Below are 24418 nucleotides of genomic sequence, written 5' to 3' on the forward strand. Positions count from 1 at the left end.
AAGGTTATGAGCAGCATAAAGACAGTTATTCTAATGTTCAAAAGGATCTTCCACCCTAAGCAAGAAAAAAATATGAATACAGGCAGATGAAATAAAAGAGATACAGATCAACTTTTTACAACTCTCTCTAAATATTGCTCTTCATTCTCTGTAGTATTCACTTATTAATTTTTATTATAAGTGCTGGTATATTTGGGGAATGAGAATTCATCTGTTGAACTTACGACATTGCAGAATATCACAATGAGTATCTTTGAATACCATGTGGTGGGAAATAAGTAGATAAGGGAGTGAAAGTAGTAATGGCAGTAGCTGGAGATTTGACTATTGTGCTTTGGAAAGAAATGGCGAATTTGGAAAAAGATAATGATAGGGTTAAAAAATGATGTAAGACTGTAGGTAGGTCGGAAATATTTTTCTTAGGTGGTAAAAAAAAGCACAAAATGTAAGAATTAATCATAAATTGTGTGTTATTGTTTCTGAGAAGCAGAATGAAGGATTGATGATTATATGTTTATCATTTATTGGGAATGTGCTATATAATACACTTTATTTGAAGAATATCTTATTTAATTACATTTGAAATGTTTATATTATTATATCCACGTTACCTATAAACTGAGGCTTAAAAAGATTAACAATTTCATGGTAAATGACATCCCTTGTAAGGTAAGAACCCAGGTTCATGTCTCCAAGATTCTACAGCCTATAGGGTCAAGGTCCAGGTCTGTCTAACTTCAGAACAAAAGCTCATTACTCCACCTGCTCAGGCTCTTTTTAAATTTAACATTTGTTTTAAGAGATGGGAAATGGAAGTCACTTTGCTGAAGCTAAAGTAGTTGTGCTGGCTACTGAAGCCATTAGCCAGCCAGATAACTGTCAATCTTGCCTAAAAAGCCATATATGGCACTTTGATTAGCACATCCCTTCTCAGAATTGAAAGCACACACCAAGGCTATATTTTGAAGGTGATCTGACTTTTATGCCGGACTATATTGTCTTTGGGGGTAATACAGCCATCTTCTTCTTGACTTGGTTACTGGAGATAGAACTAGTAGAGGCGTCTCCATCGGGTGGATCAATCAGAACCCCTTAAGCACCAAGTTAGACTACTTGGAAGTAGAAAATATGGACTGGGGAAGCATAGCCTGTGCTATGTGACTTCACCATTGGAAGAAAGAAAAAGAAAAAAATACAGCTCACACAGCTTACAGAGCAATTGTTCCTGCACAAAACTCTAGTCTAATTGATTTGGACACCACTGCTAATTTTCACTCAGACATCTATTAGCACACATTAGTGGGTGTCATTAGGTAGGGAGGCAGAGATTAGATGGGGAGCAAAGCTCCAAGGCCCTGGTTTGGGAGGTAGAGTAGAATGACAACAGACAGAGTCTGTTTCACACTGCAGTGGTGTCAGATACTTCTGCTGGGAGAACCCTGAAAGGAAATGACAATGGCTAGGGAGGCAGGGCAATTGTGTACAATAGTGTGATCCTTTCATGCATTTTTCTAAATAATAAGTGTTCTTGGACCGTCTAAAGGGACAACTAGGGTGTACCACACAGCACAGAGCCAAAACACACATACAATAAAATCAAGCATTAACAATGCCCTATTTTTTTCTCTCTCCAGATTTCATTCATTTCTGTGTTGTAGTCAGCATCCAGGAACTATTTTAGGCCTCACTCGTACACAAGTCAGGCAGTTGATAAAATGGCTGGTTAGGTCAGAGCTGTCCAAATCATCTCCCATTGTAAATGGCTGAGAAATATTCCTGTTTTATTTATTCTTTTTGTATGCAGCCATACTCAGATACTTAACTAATGCTGAAATGCAGTTCCCATCCACTGGGACATGTTTTTCAGTTAAGCAAGTCAGGAAAACTATCTGATGCCCTCAAGGAAACCCTCCATGAGCTGGTCTATACTGATGACTACTCTCCATGAATACATTTAAAAGCTTATGAGCCTCTTTCAGGAGCAGGACAATGTTATGCATTGCAAATGAGCTGGAGAAAGAAAAGGCTATGTCTCCACTCAAAACAGAAAAATCTTACACACAAGCAAATATATCTATATGTGATATAGACTTAATCATTCCATTACTATTCCTAGCATCCTTTATAAAACTTGCCTCTAATTCATTTCATTCTCCCTTGAAAATCTTTTCTTATCCTAGTCTGCAAGGTAAAGTCAAGTACCCTTATCAGAGTGCTCAAAGCTCTTCATTCTGTTCTCAGCTGATTATTCCAGGGTGATCTCTCTGTATTCTCCATGTTCCTTTTATTCTATTTGAAACAGACAACATATTATTTCCTGAACACCTGAAGCACTTCTATACCCATCCATCCCTTTCTTTTGTTTCTTTTGCCTTCATGCCTGTCTTATTCTATGAGGCCCTATGCCATAGTTCCTACTCAGAGAATTCCTCCACATTCCAGAGAAAAAGCCATTAATTTTCTGTCTTCCAATTGGACTTCGTTGAGATATCCATAGTAGTTTTTGCGCATATTGCTTATATTTCTGTTCTCCCCTTCTCTTAACTTCCCTCCTTGGCATTCATGCATATTGAGTCGTTGATGCCACAGTTACATTCTTTAGTCATTTTTGAATGTCCAAAAAAGTCAGACACAGTGTTTGGCATATGGTAGGATCTTAATAAATATTTGCTGAAGTGATGAATTTGTGATTGAATTTTGTCACTGAATATCATTATCTTAGTAGCAAATGATGGGATGATAATTGTTAAGAGAAGAGTATTAATGATAGGATTTCTGAATGACTATGCATCTTTCAAATCTTTGGGAGCACTGACAATTGCATGCATGTTGAAATGTCATATGTGTTAACTTCTTAGATAAGATGATAAAGAACCAATGAACATTCTGTTCTAGACTATCATTAGTCTACAAAGGAAGGGATACTTTATGCAGAACTGTTTTGAGGGTTATGTTATGATGAACTTTATCTGAGTCCTTGATCAAAATGAAGTGACAATGGATAATGTTGAAAGTGCCATCAAAAGAATATCTGATCAATATAACTCATCTATGGATATAAATTAGAATCATCAGAAGGAATAGAAAATAAACAGTATCACATGTCTTCAATTGATAGTGATAAACAAAGATGAATCTAGCAACAGTTTTCGCTGAGCTGCTTTTGCACCCCCACTACCTTAATGATGAAGAGAACCAAATTGAACCATTTATTAATCACATTTTATATCTATGTGATGTCCTTTCCTGTTATTATAAACAAGATAATGCCACCTTTCCATTGAAAATAATATAACCGAGGTCAAATGAAGTAATATAATTCATCCAGGTCACAGTGCTAAAGATGCAGTACCAGAACCAAACCAGCGTCTGGTTTCAAAGGCACGATTCCTTTCACTATGTAGTGACTTTCTGTTTCTTTTCTCTGTCATAATGTGAAGCAGCATATGACACAGAGAGAATACAGAAATTAAAAGTAAAGAGGACCAATGCACTATTGCAGAAGAAGGCTTGAAAAGAAGTGCAGGAATGAATGAGGTGAATTTTTTGTTATAGGAGCTAATGCTGTGAAAGTTCTGTCCTCATGGAACAGTCTCTTGGTTTACTCTCAGACAACAGTTAGGACACATTAAATACAGTGTCTGTGTTAGTGAGGATTGAAATGGCCTACTGAAGCCTGAAGCCAGGGGTGTCCATCTGTCCTAACTTTAATGAGATTGACCAGGCTTGGCTATTTCTGCTTTCTGGCAAACAGAATCAGAAGGCATCAACGAGAGTAATCTGGGAGCAGTTTTTGGCTATATACGTGGCTGCTAGTAGAATTTATAGACAGTAAAGCTTGATTCAGGGGCAGTCTATAGCAAAGCCACAGAACGGGCAATTCATCTTCAGTAGTCTCTATGTTCTTAAGTGTTCTCTTCCTCTCAATGATCATTAGTTGGAATGGGAAGTATCTGAAAATTCTAGTAATTTATAACAAGTTATTTGGTGGCATCTGCCACTCATTTCTTTTCTCCATCCAAACCCAAATAAATGTGCGGCAATTGGGTCATTATGCTGGAGGTTAAAATAGGCCAGGTACTTAGATAAGAGAGTGGTTACCTTTGATTATCACTCACACAACTGCTGTTATACTTTTTCTTTTGTTGAATGGATAAAGTGTCCAACTGACTCATGCATAACCTAACTCATATCTTCCTGGATCAATTAACCCTTTTTTTTCCTCAAGGAGAGTTTTGGGTGCCCCAAAATCCACTTTTAAACCTATCAGCTTTCAGAAATTGGGTAAGAATACTAGTGCTTTTATATTACACTTCTACTGCACATAATTATAAACCAATCACATACAGCAATGTTGAATTAAGCACTATACATGTATTTTTATGTAAAGAAAAGCTAAAGGTCCTAGGGTATAGATACTGTCTCTTTAAAAAGAAGCTGAAAGTTTAACCAAGCCCTGGTGTTATTCTTTTGCTGACCATCTTCCACTGGTACAATGCATCTGCTGCTCAAGAGCCCCACTGTGCTGTGCCCGGGGAGACTGCCATTTGAGTTCCATTAATGGCAGCCTCACTCTGGCCCTGAATGGGGTTGCTTAGTGAGGAGCACTGCTGAAAGTACTGGAGGGGATGAGTGAGATGAGAGTGCTCATTTCTCTGGCTCCCATGCCAAGGCATCTCCACACAAGCCACAGCTCTGCTCAAAGGCTTTCTGCATGAAGCTTCCAGAATCTCTGGCTTTTGTAACTCCACTCTCCTTCAACACTTTGCAGGCCTACAAGTGTTAGCAAATTCTTCTCACCACCTCAGGGCACTGCAATGCACTACTCCAAACCTGTGTTCTCTTTACCCCCTGCCTCCTGCCCAAATACATTTTTTTAAAATGCTGTATTAAATTTCTTTGAAATGATTCAGTTTACATTTGAGGACTGTTTCCTATGAGGAGCCCGACTGACTGATACAGGGCTACAACTCAGGTTTACCTTTAATATACAGCCTTCTATTCTTAAATTAGATTGTTGGGAAAATCAGAAAAAATAAAATAATACCACTGAATCGGGAGGAAAAAAATATGGTTTAGACTAGAAAATCACCAACAAACTAGATATGTTTCCCAAACCAGATACTGGCAGTTGTTATGTTGCTCACATTCCCCTAGTAAACCATGCTTCCTAGCCAAGGTTTTAATAGCTAAATAAAAGGTTTGGAGCGAGCTTCATCTCCCCAGGCCAAGGGCATATTTCCCAGTTACTTCTAAATTACTTCTTTTAAAAAATATCCAAAATATGAATTGATATGAAATACTGTCTTTTTTCTAACAACCATAAAATTCATTAATATCAGGAGTATGATCAGTGACATCTTGTGACAGATAAATTGTCCCTTATAAGGTCACAGGGTAGCATCCAGCATTCCAGCAAGATTCCTAGTAAAATTTCAGAATTCCAGGAAAGCATCAACTAATAAAATCTAGTGTAAAGTAAATGAAATGATGACAGAATGAAGAATTTTTTCTTGTCTGCTTTTACAGGTACTGGAATTAGCAGTTAGAGAGAGAGAGAAGGCGGGGGCAGAGACAGGCAGAGAGAAAGCAAAGCGAAGAAAAGCAAAGCAAAGCAAAGCACAAGAAAAGGATGCTCTGTGCTCTGGTACCTGACACAGCTAAGGGCTGTGACTCAGCAGTACAGTCCAGGAGCAGCAAGGTGAGTGATGGTGACCTCCCTTGTCAGTTTTAGCTTCCTATATGTTTGGCAAGCAAAACAAGGGTTTAAAATAGCTTTCCTGCAGGTTCCATGTGACTTGTCACTGGACCCAGACAGCACAAAAGGGCTGATTAGTGAGGCAAAAAAGAGGATCTTCTCCTGAGATGACTTCCAAAAGCTGCTTCTTGCAGCACAAATCTTCCTCTGAAAATGCAGAGCTCGCTGGGAAAGGCATTCTCCCTTTCAAGTAGTTGAATTTTGTTTGGAAATTCTTTGTTATTTTTTACTTTTTTATTTTGATCACCTCCAAGTTACTTCGGAACAATCGTTACTTTGGAAGCATATCAGGAAGTAAAAATTCAAAGACCACTATTTCCTCAAAGCTATCACCCTAGCCTTCTTTCCTACTGGCCTTGGGGAGAGAATTTAGCCCTCTCATGGAAAGTAAAAAGGTTGGGCAACCCCTTCTCAAACAGCTCTCGCTGCAGTTGAGTCACAAGGATGTCTCTTCTAGTTTGAGTGGCCACACAGACTGTGATCTATGTCCCCATCACGTCAGGGCTGCAAGTTGGAAGACACTGTCAAGTAGTAATTGCTTAAATGGTGCAGAGGCCTGGGGAGATGGTGATTCAATTTTCCTCCCCTGATGGAGTAAAATTGTTCCCTGGGGAAACACGAGTGGAACAGATGTCATATTACCACCAACTGTTTCAGAAATTTTTGAACCAAGTGTTATTCTTTAAATGTTGAACAAAGAAAGAAGGGCTAAGAAGTGATGTGAGAGAAAAAACATAGAGGAAGATGGGGTTTAAGAAAAGATAATCAGGCAATAAGGAAAGAAACTCTGAACTGAAGGACTACTCAAGTCCTGCAGCACCATGGAGAGCAGGTCAACAATAAATGCTTCATGGGGTCTCCTGATTGATAGCTTATGATTATGCACAAAAGCCCAATGAGGAGAAAGGGTGGGAAGAAAAGTGATGGAGAAAGAAGAAGGAAGGGAAAGAAATGAAGAGGGGAAAGACGACGGGGTGGGGAGGCAGGGGAATTAAACATCTCAGTTAAAAATTTAGAGGAAAATAGAATGAACTTTACACGTAACTTTTAGTTCCCTTTTATTCTACCAAACACCTGGGTTGTAGACTTAACACATAAGCATTATTTTAAATTAGGGAGACAACTATATAAAATTTATGTACTGTATATAAATTTATTCTTCCCAAGATCTTACACAAAAGCTCCTGACTTTGGTCTTGAGAGTCCTTGTACATAGGCACTGTTGCAGTGAGGTTAAGAACAACAAAATTAAAGGGTGATGTAGCAACAATACAAGATGTTCTCATGTTTAACCCCCATTAAAAGAAATCATTCACTTTCTGGCTACTAGTTCCCAGGCATCTGATCTCAGTTACCTAGGAGACTTCCTCCTGAAAGGACCCACACTCACGCATTCCAGCAGCAAGCAAGTCATTGTGATGTCACTCCAGGTTCTCATGTGGTCCCAAAGCTATTTCACATCTCATTGTTTAGCTGGATGAGATCTGATCATGTGTGTTCTCCAGTCTCTAACCTGGTGCAGAGAATCAACCAGTTCTGAAGCAAAACTCAGCTTTATTAAAGGAAACAGAGTGGAAGGCCAAGGTAAAAGAGTGGAAATAAAATCAGAGTAAACAATCTCTATTTACAAGTCGGCCCAGCCACGAGTTAGTGGGCAGGAAAGGAGGACTGCCACGCTTAAGCACATGGCACTTGCCATCACCTGTTGCATATTGTTACCAAAAGTGGAAATTCTCAATTCACACTTGAAGTATTGATCTCCATATTAGACTTGAGAACTATATGTCCCCATCCTGGCTTCAAAGGACAGTTTCAGTTCAATTAGATCATATTTATTGAGCTCCTAGCTCAAGGCAGTGTAGCAGAAAATGCACAATTTACTTAAGATTCTTTGAAGTATTCCTGTGGCCCAGGGAAGGACACAGGCACGTGGACAACTATAGCACAGTGAAATGGGTAACGCTGTGGAATATGGACAATAAATTAAAAGAGTTTTGAGAAAGAAGATACCATTTGAAGCTGCAGGAAATCTCTTTGTGAAGATGATATTATAATAGGTCTAAGGGGTTAGTACAGTGAATACTAACGTTATACTGAAGAGATGAAGGAGAAATCCTGGGCTGAGGAACACCATGTGCAGAGGCTGAAGGTTACAAAGTCTTATGAGTGTCCATGTCTCATAATAGCTATGAAAGCAAGTAGATGCATACAACTGAAATGTAGTGAATGTTGTTTACATAATGAGAGACAAAATGTACAGTGGTGGGAAGTTCACAAGAAAGATGTCAGGCTAAAGTATGGTGCATCATTCAATAGGTAATGTGGAATACTTCAAGTGCTGTGAATAGGAGGGTAGCAGTTGCTGCTGTTTTTGAAAGGCAGGTAGAATAAAGAGGTGATGGGTGAATTGGAGGATTTTTGATTGAAGGAAATTGGTAAAATTTTCTTTCAGTTCTATGATTTAATGCTTCATTTTAAACAGCACATTAGTTTCCTATTCCTGCCATAACAAATTAACACACACTTGGTAGTTCAAAGTAGCATAAATGTATTATCTTATGGTTTTAGAGATCAGAAGTTCAAAATGGGTCTCATGGGGTAAAATCCAGGTGTTTGGATATAAATTTATTCTTCCTAAGATCTTGGACAAAAACTTCTGACTTTCATCTCAAGAGTCCTTGTACATAGGCACCGTCACAGTGAGGTTCAGAAGCTCAAAATTAAAGGGTGATATAGCAACAATACAAGATGTTCTTATGTTTAACTTCCATTAAGAGAAATCATTCACTTTCTGGATACAAGTTCCCAGGCATCTGATTTCAGGGACTCTAGGAACTCTAAGGAAAATGCCTTTCATTGTCTTCCTCAGGTTTGAAAGGCCATCTGCATCCTTGAGCTCCTGTTCTACTTCTGCCTTGAAACCCAGCAGTATAGCATCAAATCTCTCTCTCCCTCTCCCTCTCTCTCTCTCTCTCTCCCTCCCTCCCTCCTCTTTCTCTTTCTCTCTCTGGCTCTGATTCTTGGTTTTTGTCATACTTCTCCTATTTGGATTCTTTCACTGACACTTAGGATTACATTGGGGTCCACATAGACAGTTCAGGATAATTCTTCTTCTCAAAGTCATTAACCACCACTGCAAGGTCCTTTTTTGCCATGTATGGTAATATGCTCCCAAGTTGCTGGGATTAGCAAGTGAGTACCTTCAGCATACAGCATTATTCTGCCTACCATAGACATTGTCGGGTCATAAAGCAAGTTATGAAGCACAAGAGGTGAGTGGGAAATCAAATCACATATTCTAGAGGGATGTGTAAGAGGGCAGTCTACAGAAATGGTCCTGATCATCATCGGTCATGGGTGAATCAGAGTAGTCAGAGAAGAAGGGATTGCACTTATCACTTTAGGGCCTCACCTTCATATTCAAACCATGTTTAATTACTCCCGAATAAACAGTGAATAAAGATTTAAGAAGAATGCTAAATATAAAAAGGACTCAGTGTCAAGGGAAAAATAATTCTTTTGAAGAATAATGGATTTAAAATTTGAGAAACAGATAATTCTGTCTTTGACTAAAAAAATGGTAACTTTTATATTCTGGTTGTGTATGTGTTTGTGCGTGCGTGTGTGTGTGTGTGTGTGCGCGCGCGTGTATGTTAGTAGGTACTGAACTCAGGGCTTTAACACTCAGCTACATTCCTAGCCTTAATTTGAAACAGGGTCTTGTTAAATTGCCAAGTGGAAACAATCTTGAAAACTTTCTGCTTCAGCCCGCCTCAGCCCTGGCGTTGCATGTTTTTATATGTATAGTCACATTTACTACTGTGTGGTAAAAATCCTTCTATAAGATTATAGAATAATACTGCCCTGTGTTTGGAGTATTGTTTTCTAATCCTTGATGCTTTGGGAGGTTTGATTATTTTCCTTATTCTAAATTACATTTTCCATGGTTGCAATTCACAGAAATATATTCTGATGTCAGAGTATAGATGGTATAAGAATGCTGTACAATAATACTTGGCCTGGGATGTAGCAAACATCATATTTGGGCCTGATTTACTGTGTAATTGGGGCCAAATTAATAAACAATGTCAACCCCAACTGTGGTTGATAAGTTATGTTGATATTTTAGAATAAAAATCATGTATGTGAAAATACTCTGAATAAAGTTTGCAACTTGTGGAGGTTGCTGTCCTTTCATCAATCAGGTGATCAGGTGGCATTAGTCATTCACGATCCACCTTGGGTATACAGTTGTAGTAACATATGCCCTGAAGCCAAGCATTCACATACAGTGAGTTGTGGCCATTTGCAGAAAAGAGGTGTATAAATTGTGTATTCACTAACTTCATTTGGTAGTTGCGTCAGTACACATGAGTGTGGTGATTTGAAGAGTTCATTTAAAATGATGTAGGCGAGTTTTTAGTATAAGTCAGACCTGAAGGGGGAGGTCTACCTCCACAGCCTTTGGGAGACAATGAGCTGCAGCAGGCTCACAAAAATGAACATGCCTACCTTTTGCAGAACCTTTGGCTCACAGAGAATCTCATGGAGAAGGAGAGGGCTCTTCAGAAGTTACCACAATCTTTGTTCCTCAATGCTGGCTAACCCTGGGCCCTATTCCAGGATGTCATATTTGTAATTCTTCAAATGTGTGTGGAAGAAGTAAAGAGTGATTGGAGAAGAGTGACAGTGAATCCCATATGCTTTCTTTCTGAATCTCTTCTATAGCAAATCTGCTTAGTCTATACATTGATACAGAATTTTTCCAGCTAAGGTTGCATATTCCATGTAGTTTTGAAAAACTTCTGCCTGTTCTCACATCATCACTATTTTCAAAGAGTTTGAAATTGTAGTAAATCTATCATTGTAACTAAGCAAAATATGGGAAAAGACCCTACTTGCTTTCTTTTCCCACAGCTCTTTTGATTCAAAGGACCTATTGAGATAGCAGTTTCATTAAGCCTGAAGGCTTGCATTTAGTAAGATAATGTTCCTTGATTATAAGGAAAGATATTGGTTCTGAGCCCTCACTGTGATACTGATTTTATTTATTTTCCACTTTGGTATGTATATCTGCCACCCAAAAGGTATAAACTAGGGAATGTATTACCTTATAAAAACAGTATATTGTCCTGAATTAACACCACACTTAACCTCCACACTGAGCTATAGCTATCAAGCCGTGTCGTTCTCCTATAAGAGATGGGTCACAGTAGGTCAGAAACACTTGGCTGTTCCATCTGTGACCACATGCTGAACTAGTTTCAGCTACACTGAAATATGGTATAGAACTAAGCAGCTCATCTAGGAATAGTACCCATAACTAAAAATAGGACTCAGGCCGGCAAGTTGGACTAACAAACCCAGATACATCATACTTGTAGTTATAATAAAAAAGCAAAAAACACAATAAATTTTACAATGATATAGTAAGAACCAGACATTCTGTGATGAAGAATAATTCTAATTAACTCTGAGAATAACAAGTAATTTTAATTTTTCTGTCTGCACCTCTCTCTCTCCCTCTCTCTCTCTCTCTCGTCAATACTTCCTTCAACCCCTAGAAATCCAGACTGTTCACAATAGGCCTTATTTTCTGTTATGGAAAGACAGTTAAACAAGCAACAAATCCTAAGATATTGATATACAAACAATATCTCCTGAGCAGTTTGCAATCATTGATTTATGGATTAATAAACAAATCTTTAGTTAGTACTTATTATGTTCTGAGCTTTATGCCAGACATGGTATTCATAAAATGAAAGAAAGAAACAATCTGATATACAATATAAGGGAATGCAAGTAAATTAAGCCATGAGAAACTATGGGCTCAGCCTTGAAGAATTTAGCACACTTCATTTGAATCAAAACCTCTTCCTAGCACATGCCGTGACCCTGAGGACAGCTTTTCTACTGAAAGTCAAGATCACTGACAGACTATTTTATTTGTGGCTATTGCAAAGACACTGGTCCTCAAGAACCCTACTTTAGATATTCCTTTGTTTAGATATTCCTTTGTGAGAAAGGAAACTCACAGTAGCCAACTAGGTACTAGATTATAGGTAAAAGAACTATAATATGTAAAATCTTATTTTGGCATTTTCAGCTATACATGTACACAGAATTTATCTTCATGTAGTATTATCTTTTGCTTTTTATCTTCCTGTGATCTTTTTCTTAAAGAACTGAGCTCTCCTAATGGGGCTGTGTATCATACAGCTTGACACTCCCTGACAGGGCACTGGTCATCAGTCTCAAGCTTCTCAGTTCAAGTACCCCTACCCTTAAAAAGAAGGCTTGGCTGATAACTGGGCATGTGACTAAAAGGAGACCAATCACTGTCTTTATTTCAAACAGCTTAAAAGGCTGAAGAACAGGAAAGTAAGAAGGACAGGAATAAAGACTAAGGGAGAGACAGGCTCTGTGTTCTGAGATTTCAAATATATATAGTCTGAAATGCCCAGGGTCATCTTACCTAAAGTTTGTAGAAACTTTGACAGAGAATAAGGTTAACATAGAAGAAAGCATAGCAAAGAGGTACAGAGAGAAATGCAGTTCTTATCACATCAATTGAATGTCCATAGCCAACCACCAATGAAATTAGGTCATATTCATGTTTTCCTTTTACTTGTGCTACACCCTTCTATATACTTTACCTACTTTGCTTGCAATTTTTACCATTGATTTATTTACTCTGAAAACAGTGTTTGTGGTTTGAATTCCCTTTACCTTGAAGTTTGGCACCATACAAATTGTATGTGTATATGTTTGAAATATATGTATATATGAATATAATATATATACACATACTATATATGCACATATATGTATACACACATGAGTAAAATTCAACAAAGTAGTATTTATTGGGCCAAAATGAGCCTGTTAGAATATATTGTGTGCATATAATGCATCTAGCCTCCCAAGTCATATGTTAGCACAAGCATTTGGGAGTGAATGGCATTTATTGGAGTGAAGCTATAATGAGATGGCACAGTGCAGTGGGAAAAGCATTCTACTAGGTTTGAGAGGGAGTAAAGTACCATATGCTGAAATATCTATAACAGACACATTTGAAAGCAGGCCTATGTGGATGTTAAACAGGGAAGATCTGGGTTCGAGCTTTAATTCTGATGTTAGCTAGCTCTATGGCTACGGGCAAGTCAATCTAACTTTACAGTTCTCAGTTTCCTGTTTTGAGAAATGAGAGGGCTAGAGTGGTAGCTTTCACACTATACTCTGGTCATCCCTAGATGTCTCATGGGGCACCTTGAGGAGTAGAATGTGAGATAGGGTAACAAAGTCGGGCTCTCCCCCTTCTGTCTGTGCTCTCTAAACCAGAAAAGGCTTCATATTTGTTTTATTTACTGAACTTGATGTCAGCTTTCAATTCAAGGGGATCTGTATTTAAAAACACTGGGCTTGATGACCCCTTTGAAGTTAACCCCCAATCGAAGATGTCTACTAGCAATACCTTAATTTACCTCACAGAAAATAAGCATCTTCTGTGATTGACTTTATTTAATTCAGTCCTGTTGATTACATTTGAACATTGAAAATCATTATCTTTGTCAGGTATTCTGCATCAACATTAAAAAATAAAACTTAGTTTGGGAGTTTAAGTTAGTGTTTTAGATACTTCCATTCAGAGAATCTAAGGAATAAAGAAAGCACAAACCAACTTATATCACTTTGGCTTAAAAGAGAAATTGATAGGCATGAGAAATATGACTAAAGATCAATGACTTACGTGTTTCTAAAACATATATAAGTTTTCAGCTTCTTAGCCACTAGGAAAGAAAGGAAACAGATGAATACTGTTCAAAATCAAGTCAAAGATTTTTTTCTTCTTTTGTCGCCATCATTTCTGACAAGTATTGCTCCCATGCCTATGCTATGTTGGATACCATTGCAGATATCTATTATAAATAAAGGGTTATGACACATCTGTACCTAGTGAAGAACTGACACGAGTTTAAACATAAATATACCTGCAAAAGTCTCCAGAGATTAAAATTTCTATGTGCAAACAAGAGGGTAACTCATTTAGACATGGGCCAGCTTAAGTTTCAAATGATTTAGGTTTCATCCTAAATCTAATTTTACTTCTTGGTGGATTAAAGAAGTAAATCGTGTTTTATTGGAGTCTATTCAGTATAATGTGGAGATAAGGCATCAAAGCTTTTTGACTCACTCAACTCTCTTTAGCTATTCATATTTTTGAATGATTTAAAGCAAGAAAACTACAATTAGGGAAAGATATGTTCCTTTAACTCTACTTGATTTGTACCCTTCTTAGCATTTTGCTTAGCAAATTGGAAGAGTTGTGGGAAAAGATAGCTAGCTCCTGAGAATTCTGAAAAATGACATAATTGACACCCTTGTTCTATTTTCCTGAACTCTCTGCCTTCTTCCTCCAGCATTTTCCCCAGTAACACCACAATTCACCTGGGGAAGGTACAGCAGAGTTCTGTCAGAGAAGTCACGGTCTGTGACTCTCACCAGGCAGAGTTGGTATATTCTAACACAGGAGTTTTCACTGCAATCTCAGTGTAGGTAACTCAAGGTCTTGTACCCACAATTAGTTAAGCAGATGTAAATGAGGGCTTTTAACTAGGTGTCTGGATTTCCATTAGCTGACTTGAGGAATCTCAACTTTCAAGGATGAAAATCACCTGAACTCTCTCTGATGCAGTGTCCCTTGCCCTGGCATGTGTACACTCAAGTGAATCATTAGGAGGGATAACACGGAGCCCTCACTAATCCCTCAAAGCATGCAGGCCTCCTACTGAGATGGCTGCCTTGCCAATCACCACTTCATGCTCCCAGAGTTCCTTAGCTGAGCATAGCTATTCTGTGATTAATATCACATAGAAAATTTTCCAGGCAGAAAATGCTGCCGATAATTATTTGCTGTCGAGGACTGGAAAAATGCAAAGGCCTTCTTCAGATTTTTCTTTGCCTCTCTTCTTTTTCCTTCCCTTTTTTCTCTTCCTTTCTTTATGCTCTTCCCAATTCTCTTCCTCTCCTTTCCCGCTCCTTGTCCTTTTGCCTAAATTCTTATAGCCAGCTAAATACTGATTGCAAATTCCTTTTTTTCATCCTTTAAAATCAAAGTATAGAGTTTGGAAAAAATATAAAAATGCATCAATTCTTTCTTGAAGGGTAAAAGAAAAAGCTGAGTGAAATTTTAAGAGCCAAGGAAACCCAAGTATTAACAGATTAAAAATTCAAAATAGGCTCTTTAAAAAGAAGGAAATTCTTTAAAAATATTAAAACAACCTATTCATTTTACAAAAGGAAATAACAGTAATATAATGAAGCTGATTTCATCTTATTGCTTTATTGATACTTATTTTATTTTTAAGTTTATAAGTAGTTTGTGTATATATTTTACTTACGTTCAAACAGTTTACCAATAAATTGAAGGCTCCAGTACTACAATTTCAGTCCCAGTTTCCTCAAGAGAAATTGTTGTCATCATTTTAACCCAGTGTCTTTGTTTCATATAGTCACATCATCACTCAAGACCCAATAGGCTACTGAGACAGCTGTACTGTCATTCCATTCTTTCTACTGATACTGGATAACTTAAAAATTAGTAAAGATTAATATATTCAGTCAATATTGGTTTAACATCTTTCATATGACTTTGCATGGTGAGGATTGAGCAGTGAATATAAATTATTATGTAAAATACAAAAATGTTCACGTCCTGCTACTTAGTTATCAGACAAAGGGAGAGTCATTAAAGAACATAAACAAACAAACAACAACCACAACAAAACAGTTTCTGATGGTGATATTCTACAGAGAAAAATGGAAAGAAGATTAGGAGTATTAGAGGTTGGAGGTGAGGGTTGTTTGCAATTTTCAAAAGTAACATTTCAATCACAAATAATAAAAACGTAGGGTTGAAAGCACAAATGTACATTAAAATTAAAAATAGAGCAAGTGCTGGGGATTCAGCTCAGTGGCACCACACCTGACTTGCAAGCACAGGGTCCTGAGATTGATCCCTGGTATCAATCAATCAATCAATCAATAATAAAAATTAAGCAAGAAATATTGAGATAAGAGATGTATTGAGATATAACATACTGTTAACATTGTTATATATTCTTCTTCCAAACTCAATGACATAAATAGGAAATATTTTCATCTTTTAGAAGGTAATAAAACAATAGTAACAGTAATGGTAATAATACTAATAGATAACTTTTATCATATGTATATACATATACATGAAATACTACAAATCATATTTACTAGTGTGTGCATCTGTATATGTATAAAATTCAGTTTCTATAATAGCTGTAGATGTCTAAAATCTGAGATCTGTTCAGTTTCTGATTTTGGAAATTACTAATAATTATCATATTGCATATCTCTTCTACCTTATACTCTCTGTATTTATCTTCCAAGATTTTACCATTTCATTACGTTACACAGATCTAGAATGTTTCAGTTTTTCAACTCCTTGTTTTCCACAAAACAAAGTGATGAAATTTGGGTTAATTTGGGATAATTTATACTGCCTATCTTATTATTCATTGATTAATGTCTCTCATGTGTCCAGTCTCCTGATAAGTTCATCAAATTAATTCTTTATCCTGATACATTTTCATTTTTTCTTTACCTCTTTTGTATGGTTTCCATGTCTTGGCTGAAATTATTTTTCTGTTCATACCTGTTACTAATGTATCCCAGTACATCCTTTGGCATATTTATTATAATTATTGCACTCTATTCTGATATTTCTAATATTTGAGTTATCTCTGGGTCCTTTTCTACTGATTATAATATGTCTTAAGATGAATTTTATTTTCTTACTTGGTAAGCAATATGATGTCTACCATAATATTGTATTACATGCTAGGAATAGTACATAAAGAACAGTAGAGACTGAAATAATGTATTTGTACCTAGAGAAAGGCCAATATCATTCACTTTGGGGCTGCTCAAGTTAAGAGTTGAGTAATCTAGTCTATAGTTAACCTGATTTCTGGGGTTTGTTTATAACCTATATCACACCACAACATAGAATCTGTATATAACTACAAATGGTGTAGTATCCAGGGACAGACTAACATTGGCTTGGTTTTAATGTAAGATCTAGAGTGCAGGAAGGCTGTTCTCAGTTCTCATGATCTATCTGTATGTAAGCAGGTCTCATTTTCTCAGCCAAGAGAGAACTATCTCCTTCTTTTGGTCTTCCTTTAATTATCAATGGCCACTGCTGATAGTGTTAAAGGAGTACCAAAATGAGGGATGGTCTTTTCTTTTCTTGCTTGCTTTTTCCCTCCCTCCCTCCCTCCCTTCCTTTGTTCCTTCCTTTCCTGCTTGATTCTACAGACATAGACTGACTGTGTCCAAGTTATATAACACAATCTATGAACTTTCTAAAAATATTATTTTGAAAAAATGTATTCTCGTTTCTGTGATGCAATTATTGTTTTAGTTATTTCTAGAATGACTTCTAAGACCTTGGTACCTTGATGCCAAGACAACAAATATTTGTTCACTAAGCTTACTTCATATATTAATAATTAATATGAATAATTAAACTGAGTAAAACTTTGTTCAGCAGAGAAACAAAACAAACATACACAAAATAGTAAAACTTTTTGTTATTGTTCATAAACTTAGTAAATGAGTAGTTCCCTAAAAAGATGAAAGACTATATACGATTGGACAACGAGTATTCCACTCAAGTAAATGATTTAGCACTTATTTAAACACATAAACAATTTTTATATTGTTCATAAATTCAATTTGTCAGCCATTATTGTTCCTTGTGTCCCTAAATATTTGAATGTGTACACATGTGCATGTACATACACACAACCACCTTGAATTCTGAGTAAATTTTCTTGTCTAATTTAATCTCAATACTAATTCTGAATAACTGTTTATGGTGCCCTGATCTTTGTATTTCAATAATTTTATTAAGAATTTTACAACAGAAATCACTGCAGTTTCCAGTACTCCTTTCAAATTAGCGACACTGAAATTCTTGAGGTACTTCAGCAATTAAGCTTGTTGGAACGCACTAGGGAAGTAAAACACACAAGATACAGTCTAAGCCTTTTTTTAATTGGAAAAAAGAGATTTAGTCTCAGCCACTGTGAAACTCAATTCAAAGCATGTCATGTTTCCAAATGACTGACTCGTCAATCCTATAAAAAAAATTAAGAGTAGTTGTTTATCCGTCTCTAAAGGAGCTCAACACGGTATTTAAAACATGAATACAAAATAAATTAAATAATTGTTACACTAAAGCTTGTAAATAAATGTTTCACTTTGAAAGACATTTACCAATGGAGTTATTAGTATTAAATCTTTCATTATTATGAATAAAATTAACTACTTGATCATAACGATGGATACAACAATTATTAAGAATTATTATAAATAAATATCAATTAGAAAATATGAAATAAAATGATGTCAGTTTATTAGGAGAAAAGATAAGTTCACATATAGATGTTCAATTAGGTGTCTATTTCGTAAGAAGTAAGAACAACCTATTCTTCAAAAGGCACGACACTTCCAAAAGGAATATTTATGACTCCATTCCAATTATGTGTTTTTTTCCCCCCTACCATTTGAAATATCCTTTAATCTGCTATTATTTGCTTTGTTTTGCTTTGCCTCTTTGGCCAAATTCTAGGTGAATGAAACAAATGAAGGGTGATATAAAGGAGTGAATTAATAGATTATAGTCTCTTTTCTTCTCTTTAGGAGTTTAGTCTCAAGAGAAAAAGATCCTAATGAGAATGAGTAATTTGTTAAACCAAACATCACCAGTGATTTCTAGGGGGAAATTCTCCTCTTCTTCAGTGTCATGAGCATATGGAGTTTCCTATGTAGGATAAATATAGAAAATTCAGAAATACGGAAAATAAATGTGTGTCTTTTTCCATCCATGAAAGTGAGTATTATAAACTATTAAAATATTTTAATGTAGAAAAAAGCAGGAAAACATAGTTCAGATGTAATTAATGTTTTTAAAGTAGAACTTAAAATGAAAATAATAATACCTATATTATTATTATTGACTTCTTATTATATATCATGTAATATGGTATATACATTAGATTATATTTCCTCTGAATATTTACACACGCACACACCACAAGTATAACAGTGTTACTGTTATGATATATAATCTTTATTATGGAAAATGAAACTTTGCATAAAGGATGATATAACTTGCACTGAATCACAGAAGTACTTAATGAATCAGACTGGAATATATATAAATCCTCTGACTTCAGAACCTATGGCCTTAAGCCACTATGTACTAAACTTTAAGGCCAGTGTTGTGTTTTGTGCAGGTCCTTAGTCTATTGTTCTAAATGTCAGTTTCAATGTAATATAAAATAATAACAACATTTAAAATTATTTAGCATGTATGAGCTGAATTTTTCAGATGGACACTTTCCTGATGTTTAAGAAGCAAGACTTCATCAGATATTACAAAAAGGAAATGTTTTCTACAGAAATGTGCATGGCATTCACATTCCATGGGTTCTGTGACTGAGCCAGCAAGAGATTCTCTGAAGAGCTGTTCATTCAGACTGTACAAGCAGTATGCTACTGAAAGTTGCTCAGAACCAAGGCCTTGCCAAGCCAAATAAGACAAGAGATGATGCCCACGATATGGAAACAATTAGGTTTATATATCATTTATGATATTTATCATTTCATGACAGTAATATTCTAAGACAGTTACATTTTCATGACTATATTCAACTTCATTTTATAAATTTGATCAGTATTATAATAATTATTGTTTTCTATGGCTGTCTAGAAAATTAAAATGTAGTAACGTACAGTCCATTCATCAATTGGGTTATATCTGGAATAAATGCAGACTAGTCACATGGATCACTCTCATCTTCCACACTTTCTAGTACAAACTAGTTTTGCTGTTATGAAGTCACTTATCCATTCCATTTCTCAAGCTTTTAAACTATGAAGAGACTGTAGTAACTAATATCAACATTTTACAGGTAAGCAAAGAGCAAACCCAGCAAGTACTTTGTCAAAGGAATGCCTCTAGCTGGCTATTTTGCTGCCCATTCAGATTAAATATACCCAAGAGAACTGTTCACTACCTTTACACTCCTCTGGTTCCAAGGAAGTACTGTGTTAGGAAAACAACCAAACAAATGAACAAATATGACTTCTGGAATCAACAGACCTTAGTTTCAATCAAGTCCTCTCCTATAGCAGTTGTGTAAATCTGGGTGAGTTATTTATTCTTTTCTGTTTTATCTATAAAAGGCCTGATCTAGAGTGTTTGTGTGAGGTTTAGGTAATGAATATGAGTTTCCAGAACACAGAATAGGTTCTTAGTCTGTTTAGGATATTACAACAAAATACCATAGACTAGGTAACTTAACTGCATAGATTTAGAAGTTTCAAAGGCCAAGATCCAAGTGGCTGGCAGATTTGGTTTCTGTTGATGACCCATTTCCTGGTTCATAACTGATTTAGTTTTCAGTGTGTCCTCACATGGTGGAAGGGGAGAGGGATCATTCTGAGGTCTCTTTTATCATGCCTCTAATCCGCTTCTAGAGAATAGAATCTAATCACCTTTCAAAAGCCCCATGTCAGGCCGGGGATTTAGCTCAGTGGTTTCGCCGTCGGCTGCGCAAGCGCAAGGACCCGAGTTCGATCCCCGGTACCAAAAAAACAAAAACAAAAGCCCCATCTCCAAATACTGTGATGTAGGGGATATAAATTTAGGGGCTGGCACAGACATTATTCAGACTACAGGAAGTAGTCTTCAAAATGGTAGCTTTTCTATTAACTTTTCACATCATGTTTCACTGTATTGGAAAATGTGTTATAGAAAAACCTTCAGCTCACTATCAAGCTGTTCATTATTCTTTAGACAGAATTTAAATACATTGTCTTTTTCCACTGAAAAAATATCCCAATCTATTCACTCATTAGAATTGGAGTGTGGTTACTTCTGATACTACCTGCTTTTGAAAACATCCTACTTCAGATTATATTTTCCATCAATGACTCCAACATATCATTTTTACCAATTTAATACCCTCAAGTAACATTAAAGTTTTTTTTTTTTCCAAACTCACAGCAAATAATGACTGAGTCTAACCAAACTACCTCAAAATTATTTGTATTGTACCCTGTAATATATGCCCTGGTAACCACTCATCACTCTGTACCTAAGACTACTTCACTTCCACATATTCATTGTTTATCCAACTCTTATTTCCTTCAGATAGCATTCACTCCATTCTTTTCATCCAAAGCATCCCCCCACCTTTTTTCTGCTCAATGAGTCTTACATACTTGACCTTTCAAATAACTATGGAAATCTCAGTTGGTCCAGAGTCTCTGTGATATACTATCTAGAAAGGGAAGTTGCAGCAGAGAAGTTCATATATCTGGCTTAGGTGAGCAGTTCCTACCCCATTTAACTCCTCTAACTTCTCTTCAGTATAGGGAGAAATATCAGTAACTCTCTTTCATAAGCAAATCTCAGAATTCCCCATCAGTTTTAACTTGATTAAATCTATTCCTTTAATGCCTTTTCTTTATGTTTGTATGATGCCTTAATACCAGAGTAGTAGACAGCCTACAATGTACCAGGCTCAAATGGTAGTATGCATAGAGAGGCTTAAAAAATATTAAAGTTGTGAAAGATGGAGAAAAACAGAAATGTGGCATTACTGGCTAACCTGGAAAATCAAAACCCACAATTTTCATTTTATCCAAATCAATTCTACCATTCCACGCCCAGAGGCACTCAAGCAGCAAGGCTGCCTTGCTTACACACACTGCTGTGAAATGTAGACTTCATACAGCAGCAGTGGTATATAAATATGCAAATCATAGATGTATACAGAAACAGCCTTCCAATAGAGAACACCAGCTGTCACAGGCAGCAAAATCACTCCAAGGACTTGGCATTGGCGAATTGGCAAATACCCCCTGGTTATTGCTGTCCCATCAATCACAGGCCATTTGGCAGGGCAACAATCTTGAACAGGTTTCTTCCTCCTTTTAACTCAGTTAAAGGACTTCTTTTAAAGTGGTGAAATGCTACTATAAAATTTGATCTGAGTGTCTGCTATAGGGAATTCATTGTTTATGTTTGGAAAAACACTTTGCTGTATCTGGTCACACAAAATGAACAAACAAAAAATACTAAACCCTACCTAAAATAAACATCAGGTTAATGTTTTGTCTTTATTAAAGAAATATTAGGCAAGATTATGCTGATATGGGTGATGAGTAATGTGTAGATGTTAATAGTTTGTTTGCCTGTTTTTCAGAGATGGTTGAAGACTATTGACCCTCAAGTTATCAAAAGTTTTTAACACATTAAAAAATGGAACAGGAAGGAAGATGAAAAGATAGACTGCCAAACCTGTAATACCCCAGTCTACGAAACTTAAGTTCAACAGGGCAATGAATAAGAAATACTTCTCAACAAACAAAGAATGGTTTACAACCATGGAGGCATTCTGAGAGAAGTAAATATGTCATCGATTTTAAATAGCAGTATTATCCAGAAGAGAACAGATCAATAGAAGTTGCATAGGTTTTCAGATGCTTCAGGATATTAAAGAACAATCCCATTTCCCCCTCCATAAACCATTCCATCCAGAAGAGTAATTTAAAATGTGTCATAAATCATTACCTGCTCAGCAACCAATCAACATCCAGGAAAAGTTATATCTCCCCCTATTCTGCCTTGGAACAATCAGAAATGTTCTCATTTTTGCTAAAACACAGGCCTGCCTGGTCCAGCCCTTTTGACTGGATACATGGGAGAAAATAAATTTTCTTTCAGATTTAATATGGCAAATACGAAAAGAAAAAACTGATACATTTCTTCAAATAACTTAAAAGTACTGAATGATTTTTACTTAGGTGATGTTCATTACATCCTTGTAAATGAGTTGGTAATGTTTATTGCTGTTTCAAGAAAGCATGAACAGATACAGGTAAATACAAAGATTTGCTCCATGCACAAGATAGAAAGATGAAGACTCATAATGAAAAAAGACTCAGATTTTCATGAGTGGTGTCAACACTCTATGTATGATCCCACCTTCCTTGTTAGCCTGGATGTTACTCTTAGAAAGTAAGATTATTCATTCATTGCCAATTATTTTCTGACCTTTTCATTTTCTGAAGTTTTGTGTTGTTAAAAAAAAAGGTACATTCTATGAACTCTGGGAGTTTGTGCTAGTAAAAGAGATAAAATGTGTAATCAAATAGCTTTTTTATAAAGTGAAATGTAACATGTTTTAAGAGACAGGTAAACACGCTTATCATGTTTGAGAAGGAAGAATTTGCTATTGGGCAGTAAGCTCAGTTAAGCTATGACATAGACACCACTTTATACATTGTATGTTGGGTAACATTTTAGAAATTCCAATGGGTACATTATTTTTCTTTTTGTGTCTAGTTTATTTCACTTAACACAATATCCTCCAGATCTATTCATTTTTATGGAAATGACAACATTACATTTTTTTATAGCTGAATAATGTCCACCATGTATATATGCATGTTTCATTATCTACTCTTGTGTTGATGGACATCTAGGCTAATTCCATATATTAGCTATTGTGAAAAGTGCCCCAACAAACATGGCATCTCTTTGGTGTGCTTACCTAATTTCCTTTAGATAGTTACCCATGACTAGGATAGCTGAATCATATGGTGGTTTTATTTTTAATTTTTGAGGAACCTCAGTACTGCTCTCCATAGAGGCTATGCTAATTTACATTCCCTTCAACAGTGTGCAAGAGTTTCTTGCTCTCTGCTTGCTCTCTCATCTATGGGGAGCTTAAAAAAAAAGCCAACCTGAAAACAGAAGCACGATCATCTGAGGCAGGGAAAGTTGTATGGCCGAGGGAGTGGATAAAGGGAGGTTGAATTTGATCAGTGCACACTGTATGCAGCATGTGTAGAAATATCACACTGATCTCATTGATATGAGTAATTAACACATGTTAATCAAAGCTAAAATTGTTTCATACATGCACAAAAGTACAGAGAGAACCCATTGTCATGCCCCTCCTTAAAACCTTCGGTCAATTTCTCTGCACACACTCTGGGAAAGCAAAGCAAACCCAAAACCTGGACATGCTCGCTAGGCTCTGTGTACCTCCTCAGTCTTCTCTTGTTCTTCATGACTTTTGCCCACCCTGTTCCAAATCATAGCCAGTGCCTTTTCACATGCTTTAGTTCTGCTAGAAACCCACTTTCTCACATTCCATGCCTGGCTAACTCCTATTTTCACAATTTTTGGGAAGAGTGTGATTATCCAGGATCTTATGTATGCACACCAGAAAAAGGAAATCTGGAACAGTACATTACAGAAATCCACTCAGAGCCAGACTATTCTGTCACTGTTGTGAGCAGTAAAAGATTTGAGATAGGAATGGTAATACCAGAGCTGTATTTCACAGATATGTAGAAGCTATGTTCAGGACAGTTTAGAATACAAAAAGGTGAAAGCAAAAGTTAGCACTATATTTGGAAAAAAATCTTGGAAAAAGATAATGAAGACCTAAATTAGAGAAAGTAAGAAAGGGCATTTTATTAAAAGGTAATTTTACAAAAAGGTGATAAACACTGATGAAAAAAGGCAAATCCAAT

The 24418-nt window shown here is 36.4% G+C and overlaps 1 protein-coding gene and 1 long non-coding RNA gene across 6 annotated transcripts in view; one reads left to right on the top strand and one right to left on the bottom strand.

Moving 5' to 3' along the window:
* The window catches only part of Lsamp (limbic system associated membrane protein), a 2156433-nt gene that overhangs the window by 270898 nt on the left and 1861117 nt on the right, over window positions 1-24418 (bottom strand). The window lies entirely within an intron of this gene.
* On the top strand, window positions 7042-23082 carry LOC110350449 (uncharacterized). Its single transcript, XR_002397040.2, has 4 exons — window positions 7042-7342; window positions 18503-18692; window positions 19777-20013; window positions 22078-23082. It is a non-coding gene; the product is annotated as an uncharacterized LOC110350449 (long non-coding RNA).

This window comes from Heterocephalus glaber, unplaced genomic scaffold (genome assembly GCF_053883595.1).
Source record: "Heterocephalus glaber isolate CG9 unplaced genomic scaffold, H.glaber_assembly_v1.0 deba00000122, whole genome shotgun sequence".
Classification (NCBI taxonomy): domain Eukaryota; kingdom Metazoa; phylum Chordata; class Mammalia; order Rodentia; family Bathyergidae; genus Heterocephalus; species Heterocephalus glaber.